At 60.1% G+C, this 9795-nt stretch overlaps 1 protein-coding gene across 1 annotated transcript in view; it reads right to left on the bottom strand.

Annotated features, from left to right (window-relative positions):
* RAP1A (RAP1A, member of RAS oncogene family) overlaps nt 1–9431 on the bottom strand; it is a 73923-nt gene extending 64492 nt beyond the window's left edge. Inside the window, exon 1 of the mRNA XM_075333594.1 lies at nt 9249–9431. The gene's annotated coding sequence lies outside the window, so the exon portion shown is untranslated. The remainder of the gene's footprint in view (nt 1–9248) is intronic.
* Nucleotides 9432–9795: the final 364 nt, after the last annotated feature.

Here is a 9795-nt window from a genome sequence, read left to right as displayed (position 1 = left end):
CCCCCCCTCCCCCCCCCCACCCCCCCCCCCCACCCCCCCCCCCCCCCCCACCCCCCCCCCCCCCCCCCAACCCCCCCCCCCCCCACCCCCCCCCCCCCCCCCACCCCCCCCCCCCCCCCCCCCCCCCCCCCCACCCCCCCCCCCCCCCCCCCCACCCCCCCCTCCCCCCCCCCCCCCCCCCCCCCCCACCCCCCCCCCCACCCCCCCCCCCCCCACCCACCCCCCCCCCCCCCCCCCCCCCCCCCCCCCCCCCCCCCCCCCCCCCCCCCACCCCCCCCCCCCCCCCCCCCCCCCCCCCCCCCCCCTCCCCCCCCCCCACCCCCCCCCCCCCCCCCCCCCACCCCACCCCCCCCACCCCCCCCCCACCCCCCCCCCCCCACCCCCCCCCCCCCCCCCCCCCCACCCCCCCCCCCCCCCCCCCACCCCCCCCCCCCCCCCCCCCCCCCCCCCCCCCCCCCCCCCCACCCCCCATTTTTTGTAGCCAGCTAGGGTAAAGCAGACGGCTGCAGCCTGCAGACCACCGCTGGCAGCTTCACCTTGGCTGATAATCCAAAACAGTGGGCACCCCACGCTGTTATTTTAAATTATATGAATAATTTAAAACAAAAAACGTGGGGTCCCCCCCCATATTGGATCACCAGCCAAGGTAAAGCGGACAGCTGGGGTCTGATATTCTCAGACTAGGGAGGTCCACTGTTATTGGACACTCCCCAGCCTAAAAATAGCAGGCCGCAGCCGCCCCAGAAGTGGCGCATCCATTAGACGTGCCAATCCTGGTGCTTTGCCCCAGCTCATCCCGCGCCCTGGTGCGTTGGCAAACGGGGTAATATATGGGGTTGATGCCAGATGTGTAATGTCACCTGGCATCAAGCCCTGGGGTTGGTGAGGTCAGGCGTCTATCAGATACCCGACATCACCAACCCAGTCAGTAATAATTAAAAAATAGACAACAAAAAAAGTTTTATTTGAAAAAACACTCCCCAAAACATTCCCTCTTTAACCAATTTATTGAAAAGAGCACAATCAATTCCACGTCCGGCGTAATGCAATAAGGGGGGGGGGGGGGGCACGGCGATCCATACCATAGTCGCTGTCCCAGTCAATGAAAAACAGAATGTTCCCCATTGGCTGGGAGAGCAATGCAGTTACCTGAGCTAACATCAATAGGTCAGCTCAGGTCACTGCAGGGGATGACGAGCGCTGCCATCAGAAGCATAAATGAGATCATTACCTTCTGTGATCATCTCCTGTACTGCTGACGTCAGCGCTGTCACTGACTTATCGCGAGAGCCCGTGACGTCACCGCTAGTGACAGTCTCGGGCCGCTCGCGAGACGGGCATAGACAGCAGTGACAGCGCTGACGTCAGGAGGCAGGAGATCGTCACAGCAGGTAATGATCTCACCTCCTGACAGCAGCGATCGTCATCCCCGCGGCTCCCAGCACTGCAAGGATGTCAGTGTCTGCCTGCGCTGCCGCGTGACAGGCTGCTAACACTGCGGGCAGACACTGACACCCTGCAGTGCAGGCAGCCGCGAGGCCGGAGCAGGACACACACTGCACGGGCACCTGGAGGTCGCACGGAAGTGCTTCTGTGCGGCGTCCAGGGAGTGTGACGTGTGTTTACTCTGCTCCTCTTCCTGGCATAATGACATCGCTTCCTGCAAAACCGCAGGCAGCGATGGGCATTACCGCAGGTAAATCGCGGCTATTCCGGTGGTATACCGCACATCATTGCTACCTGCGGAATACCCCCGGAATACCGCAGGTACCTGCGGAAATTAATGGACATGCACATTTTCTCAAGAAATTTTCTTGAGAAAAATCTGCACAGTGCGCACAACTATTTTTTTTTTCTCATTGAATTTCATGGGAAATGTCTGCACAAAGATTGCAGACATTTCTCAAGAAATTTCCGGGGCAAATCCGCGGGAAAAACGGTCTAGTGCGCACATAGCCTTAAGGGGTTTTAATGGAAATGAGCTTTTATAGATGTAAATAAACCTAGCTGTCACTCATCTTCCCTGCTCTACCATCATCACTCTACCACTCTGGTCTCAGATGACTGGAAGCACAGGTTACTTGTGATGTTACCGCTGCAGCCTACCACTTGGCACAGTGGTACCATGCCTAATATCCAGCGATTGGCTGCAACGGTCTACACTATGGACAATGAACAATCCTGTCTTAGGAGTCAAAGTGAAGCCCGAGTCTTAAAAAAGGGGAATTCCCATCTTCCTAGATGGATATTGTAAGACAGAGCTGGTAAATACAAACACTTCTGCAATTAAGTGAATCAAAACCGCCCAGAAGGCTACATTCACACTTGTGTTTTGCATCAGTCACAATCCGTTGCCTTGAGGAATTACGGTATGGCTAGGTCCACATTTCCGTTATTATGAGTCACAATCTGCCGCTCTGATAAACAACACAATCCGTTTGGCGGATTCCGTTGTCTCCCATAGACTTGTATGAGCAGCAGATTGTGACTGATGCCCTTGCGTTGCATCCACCGCCCGACTGATCAGTCGTGGAACGACTGACCGTCAGGCGGCAGGAACGCAGCATGTAGAGTTTTTTTGAGCAGCGGAATACTTTTCATTTTGCTGCGCATGCTCTCTCTCGGCAGCCAAACGATCAGCTGACCTGAGCGACCAGCTGACCTGCCGGCAGCCGGCTTCTGTGAGCCACCAGCTGACCTGCCGGCAGCCGGCTTCTGTGAGCCACCAGCTGACCTGCCGGCAGCCGGCTTCTGTGAGCCACCAGCTGACCTGCCGGCAGCCGGCTTCTGTGAGCCACCAGCTGACCTGCCGGCAGCCGGCTTCTGTGAGCCACCAGCTGACCTGCCGGCAGCCGGCTTCTGTGAGCCACCAGCTGACCTGCCGGCAGCCGGCTTCTGTGAGCCACCAGCTGACCTGCCGGCAGCCGGCTTCTGTGAGCCACCAGCTGACCTGCCGGCAGCCGGCTTCTGTGAGCCACCAGCTGACCTGCCGGCAGCCGGCTTCTGTGAGCCACCAGCTGACCTCCCGGCAGCCGGCTTCTGTGAGCCACCAGCTGACCTCCCGGCAGCCGGCTTCTGTGAGCCACCAGCTGACCTCCCGGCAGCCGGCTTCTGTGAGCCACCAGCTGACACTCCCGGCAGCCGGCTTCTGTGAGCCACCAGCTGACCTCCCGGCAGCCGGCTTCTGTGAGCCACCAGCTGACCTCCCGGCAGCCGGCTTCTGTGAGCCACCAGCTGACCTCCCGGCAGCCGGCTTCTGTGAGCCACCAGCTGACCTCCCGGCAGCCGGCTTCTGTGAGCCACCAGCTGACCTCCCGGCAGCCGGCTTCTGTGAGCCACCAGCTGACCTCCCGGCAGCCGGCTTCTGTGAGCCACCAGCTGACCTCCCGGCAGCCGGCTTCTGTGAGCCACCAGCTGACCTCCCGGCAGCCGGCTTCTGTGAGCCACCAGCTGACCTCCCGGCAGCCGGCTTCTGTGAGCCACCAGCTGACCTCCCGGCAGCCGGCTTCTGTGAGCCACCAGCTGACCTCCCGGCAGCCGGCTTCTGTGAGCCACCAGCTGACCTCCCGGCAGCCGGCTTCTGTGAGCCACCAGCTGACCTCCCGGCAGCCGGCTTCTGTGAGCCACCAGCTGACCTCCCGGCAGCCGGCTTCTGTGAGCCACCAGCTGACCTCCCGGCAGCCGGCTTCTGTGAGCCACCAGCTGACCTCCCGGCAGCCGGCTTCTGTGAGCCACCAGCTGACCTCCCGGCAGCCGGCTTCTGTGAGCCACCAGCTGACCTCCCGGCAGCCGGCTTCTGTGAGCCACCAGCTGACCTCCCGGCAGCCGGCTTCTGTGAGCCACCAGCTGACCTCCCGGCAGCCGGCTTCTGTGAGCCACCAGCTGACCTCCCGGCAGCCGGCTTCTGTGAGCCACCAGCTGACCTCCCGGCAGCCGGCTTCTGTGAGCCACCAGCTGACCTCCCGGCAGCCGGCTTCTGTGAGCGACCAGCTGACCTCCCGGCAGCCGGCTTCTGTGAGCGACCAGCTGACCTCCCGGCAGCCGGCTTCTGTGAGCGACCAGCTGACCTCCCGGCAGCCGGCTTCTGTGAGCGACCAGCTGACCTCCCGGCAGCCGGCTTCTGTGAGCGACCAGCTGACCTCCCGGCAGCCGGCTTCTGTGAGCGACCAGCTGACCTCCCGGCAGCCGGCTTCTGTGAGCGACCAGCTGACCTCCCGGCAGCCGGCTTCTGTGAGCGACCAGCTGACCTCCCGGCAGCCGGCTTCTGTGAGCGACCAGCTGACCTCCCGGCAGCCGGCTTCTGTGAGCGACCAGCTGACCTCCCGGCAGCCGGCTTCTGTGAGCGACCAGCTGACCTCCCGGCAGCCGGCTTCTGTGAGCGACCAGCTGACCTCCCGGCAGCCGGCTTCTGTGAGCGACCAGCTGACCTCCCGGCAGCCGGCTTCTGTGAGCGACCAGCTGACCTCCCCGGCAGCCGTTTTATGCGGCCAAAAACGCAGCGTAAAATAAAACAAAAACACTGTGTGCGCACATAGCCTAATACTTTAAATGTCTGGGCGGTCCTACGCTGCAAAGATGTTGTGAAAAGTCACTGCATGGGAGAGAGCCTACACACGATCATATAGCTGCGGGACCAGTGATTTGGCTGTCGCAGAAAGCAAGCTCCCCAATAGAAAAGGCAGAGATGGTTAATTTATTAGTGTCTGCGCCTTCCCAAACACTGTATACACCGGCTAAATAAGCAGCGTGTATGTAAAAAAAAAAAAAAAAAATAGGAAGTGCGGACTGTGCTTCCTCTTCTAGTCATGTGTTCGATGCATATCAGGAGGAACAGGAGCTGCCGGATCATAGGAGACCAAGACAGATCAGCAGCCAAAATGGTACACATATTGTAGTAATTCCGTATGGTCTATAATATATATATATATATGACTAAAATTATTTGAATATCTAAAACTAGAACATTCTTTTACAGCTCTTCAAACTGCATATATTGAAAATGTGTCTTGTCAGCAATGGGGGTAAGTGGCCACTCTTGTACATGCAGTCTGGAAATTGCAATTAAGAGACCGACCACCAATGCTGCTCTATAGCTTGTACCAAGATAAAGCCAGCTAGGCCTGAGAGGTAACAGTGCCCAGCTTCTAAGTACTGTGCATTTTCTGCGGTCTGTCTCCAAAGCAACTAGGCGTAAACAAAAGTCTTACGTTTCAAGTATGGCTGAAAATTTTAAAAAAGCAATACCTATTTATGAAGATGAGAATAATCCTTTAATAGGCAACTGTCGATAACTTGTCGTAAGATCATAAACCAGGGGCAGGATGAGTCAGACAATGGTTATGTTATTGCTGTTGTATGTTTTACACTGACATGCTGCGGTGTTTCAGAGAAAATATACTTTGATCAGCCGGATTCTCTGCGCCTTATCATGAGCACCAAACCATGGGCAGTGGAATCACATAACAGGTTCCCGTTCAGCTTTCAGCAGGTTGCAGTGAGGAATTACTGTCACGCCCGCAGTTTCTAACTATTTATCCACAGTGATTAACCCAGAACAATGAAAATCAATTTGTCTTCTGCCCTGGCTGACCATCAGCACTACATGTCACAGAGCCGGCCAACAATCCACCGACGTCACCAAGCAGACAAAACTAAAAACGCCATCAACAGGAATAGATTTCTATCAATATAACATCTGTACAATTTCCTATGGAAGAACTAGTCAGAAGTGAGATGCCCGCTGTCACAGCACTGCCGGCTCACCTCTTCCTGTCTATGCACAGGCGGGCTGAGAGAAGCGTGTCACATCACCGCTTATAAGAGCGGCCACTGAACAAATCACTATCACCATAGATGACAAATCATTTCCATCCGTGGATGGGTAGCTGTGAACTCTAACAAGCGCGCCCCCTAGCCTCCCATCTGTGCTCTGCTTCTATTTAAATAGTGACCAGTAACCTTTAACCAAACAAGTACGCAAAAGTGTTAGTGTCAGCAAAATGTCAAAAACCTGCTTGCTTCCCCTGTAAAGATCTCATGTCACATCACAGACTGGGGGGGGGGGGGGGAATTACACACAGCACAGACCCATCAGGACAGCACAGGCTTCCCCTCTACAGGCAGACCTTGGGGTATTTACATTCAGTGCAGGCAGCCACCCCCCCCCCCCAGACACCCACCACCAGTAGTACGGCGCAGACACCCCCCCCCCCCACCACCAGTAGTACGGCGCAGACACCCCCCCCCCACCACCAGTAGTACGGCGCAGACACCCTCCCCCCCCCCCCACCACCACCAGTAGTACGGCGCAGACACCCCCCCCCCACCACCAGTAGTACGGCGCAGACACCCCCCCCCCCGCCACCAGTAGTACGGCGCAGACACCCCCCCCCCGCCACCAGTAGTACGGCGCAGACACCCCCCCCCCGCCACCAGTAGTACGGCGCAGACACCCCCCGCCACCAGTAGTACGGCGCAGACACCCCCCCCCCCCCCCGCCACCAGTAGTACGGCGCAGACACCCCCCCCCCCCCCGCCACCAGTAGTACGGCGCAGACACCCCCCCCCCCCGCCACCAGTAGTACGGCGCAGACATCCCCCCACCACCACCACCACTAGTACGGCGCAGACACCCCCCCCCACCACCACCACCACTAGTACGGCGCAGACACCCCCCCCCCCCCACCACCACCACTAGTACGGCGCAGACACCCCCCCCCCCCCACCAGTAGTACGGCGCAGACACCCTCCCCCCCCCACCACCAGTAGTACGGCGCAGACACCCCCCCCCCCCACCACCAGTACGGCGCAGACACCCCCCCCCCCCCACCACCAGTACGGCGCAGACACCCCCCCCCCACCACCAGTAGTACGGCGCAGACACCCCCCCCCACCCACCAGTAGTACGGCGCAGACACCCCCCCCCCCCCCCCCCAGTAGTATGGCGCAGACATCCCCCCACCACCACTAGTACGGCGCAGACACCCCCCCCACCACCACCACCACCACTAGTACGGCGCAGACACCCCCCCACCACCACCACCACCACCACCACTAGTACGGCGCAGACACCCCCCCCACCACCACCACCACTAGTACGGCGCAGACACCCCCCCCCACCACCACCACCACTAGTACGGCGCAGACACCCCCCTCACCCATAGTACAGCACAGACTCCCCCCTCACCCATAGTACAGCACAGACACCCCCCACCACCACTAGTACAGCACAGACACCCCCCCCACCACTAGTACAGCACAGACACCCCCCCCACCACCACTAGTACAGCACAGACACCCCCCCACCACCACTAGTACAGCACAGACACCCCCCACCACCACTAGTACGGCACAGACTCCCCCCTCACCCATAGTACAGCACAGACACCCCCCACCACCACTAGTACAGCACAGACACCCCCCCACCACCACTAGTACAGCACAGACACCCCCCCACCACCACTAGTACGGCACAGACTCCCCCCTCACCCATAGTACAGCACAGACACCCCCCACCACCACTAGTACGGCACAGACTCCCCCCCTCACCCATAGTACAGCAGACTCCCCCCTCACCCATAGTACAGCACAGACACCCCCCTCACCCATAGTACAGCACAGACTCCCCCCTCACCCATAGTACAGCACAGACACCCCCCACCACCACTAGTACAGCACAGACACCCCCCACCACCACTAGTACAGCACAGACACCCCCCTCATCCATAGTACGGCACAGACACCCCCCACCACCACTAGTACAGCACAGACACCCCCCTCACCCATAGTACAGCACAGACTCCCCCCTCACCCATAGTACAGCACAGACTCCCCCCTCACCCATAGTACAGCACAGACACCCAGCACAGACACCCCCCACCACCACTAGTACAGCACAGACACCCCCCTCATCCATAGTACGGCACAGACACCCCCCACCACCACTAGTACGGCACAGACTCCCCCCTCACCCATAGTACAGCAGACACCCCCCACCACCACTAGTACGGCACAGACTCCCCCCTCACCCATAGTACAGCAGACTCCCCCCTCACCCCATAGTACAGCAGACTCCCCCCTCACCCATAGTACAGCACAGACTCCCCCCTCACCCATAGTACAGCACAGACTCCCCCCCTCACCCATAGTACAGCACAGACTCCCCCCTCACCCATAGTACAGCACAGACACCCCCCACCACCACTAGTACAGCACAGACACCCCCCACCACCACTAGTACAGCACAGACACCCCCCACCACCACTAGTACAGCACAGACACCCCCCCACCACCACTAGTACAGCACAGACACCCCCCACCACCACTAGTACAGCACAGACACCCCCCACCACCACTAGTACAGCACAGACACCCCCCACCACCACTAGTACAGCACAGACACCCCCCACCACCACTAGTACAGCACAGACACCCCCCACCACCACTAGTACAGCACAGACTCCCCCCTCACCCATAGTACAGCACAGACACCCCCCACCACCACTAGTACAGCACAGACACCCCCCACCACCACTAGTACAGCACAGACACCCCCCACCACCACTAGTACAGCACAGACACCCCCCACCACCACTAGTACAGCACAGACACCCCCCACCACCACTAGTACAGCACAGACACCCCCCACCACCACTAGTACAGCACAGACACCCCCCACCACCACTAGTACAGCACAGACACCCCCCACCACCACTAGTACAGCACAGACTCCCCCCTCACCCATAGTACAGCACAGACACCCCCCACCACCACTAGTACAGCACAGACACCCCCCACCACCACTAGTACAGCACAGACACCCCCCACCACCACTAGTACAGCACAGACACCCCCCACCACCACTAGTACAGCACAGACTCCCCCCTCACCACTAGTACAGCACAGACACCCCACGCTCTACCTGTTGCAGATGACCAGACGCCCTGTTCCTCTCCTTGGTCACAGAAATTACAGGTCACAAATAGACCTCAGCCACAGGTCGCCACCACACCCACCATCCTGCCACCCACACGGGCAGTGATCGGTGATGCCGGCCGCTCCTCAGACCTCCGGTAATGGGAGCGCAGTCCCCGCCGGCAGGAAGTCAGGGACGGGCCTTAACCCTTCCGCCCTCCGCCCGGACAGGGAGATGACAACTCGGGGCCTAACGTCAAGGGCGGGCCGCATCCCCGGCGTTTCCTGCCCGCCGTTCTCTTCACCAGAGAAGTTCCCAGGCAGCCGTCACTTACCTAGAGGTTCACGTCTTCCACAACGCTGCTGCCGCCACCTCCAGCCGGATCCCCCGGCAAAGCCTCCTCCCCCGGTGTGAGCACAGAGACGTCTCCTAACCGGACACACGAGCACCGCAGCGACACTAGCGCCTCACGCCGGGAGCCCGCCTCGCCTGTGCGCGTCACCGGAGAAGAGGCGGGGCCTGCTGGCAGGGAGCGCGCAGCGTTTATGAGCAGCCAATCAAAGCAGAGGAGCTCCGGGACCGTTATGTGATGTGTAGGAGCTCGGCTTCCTGTCACTTACAGCCAGTTGTTCGCTTCGTACGCATAGAATGGCTGTGATTACAACGTGCGTGTAACCAGCCAATAGCAACGTACGCTATAGGCACAGTGACGTGTCAGGAACCCGCCCTGCCGCCGCCGGGGACACTGAGCTCTGCGGACAGCGGCCGGGGGGCACTGAGCCCTGTGGGCAGAGGCCGGGGGGGGGGGACTGAGCCCTGTGGGCAGAGGCCGGGGGGGGGGACTGAGCCCTGTGGGCAGAGGCCGGGGGGGGGGGGGGACT

Source organism: Anomaloglossus baeobatrachus, chromosome 2 (genome assembly GCF_048569485.1).
Source record: "Anomaloglossus baeobatrachus isolate aAnoBae1 chromosome 2, aAnoBae1.hap1, whole genome shotgun sequence".
In the NCBI taxonomy this organism is placed as follows: Eukaryota; Metazoa; Chordata; class Amphibia; order Anura; family Aromobatidae; genus Anomaloglossus; species Anomaloglossus baeobatrachus.
Note: the sequence above shows the minus strand (reverse complement) of the source record. Positions and strands in the feature narration are given on the sequence as shown.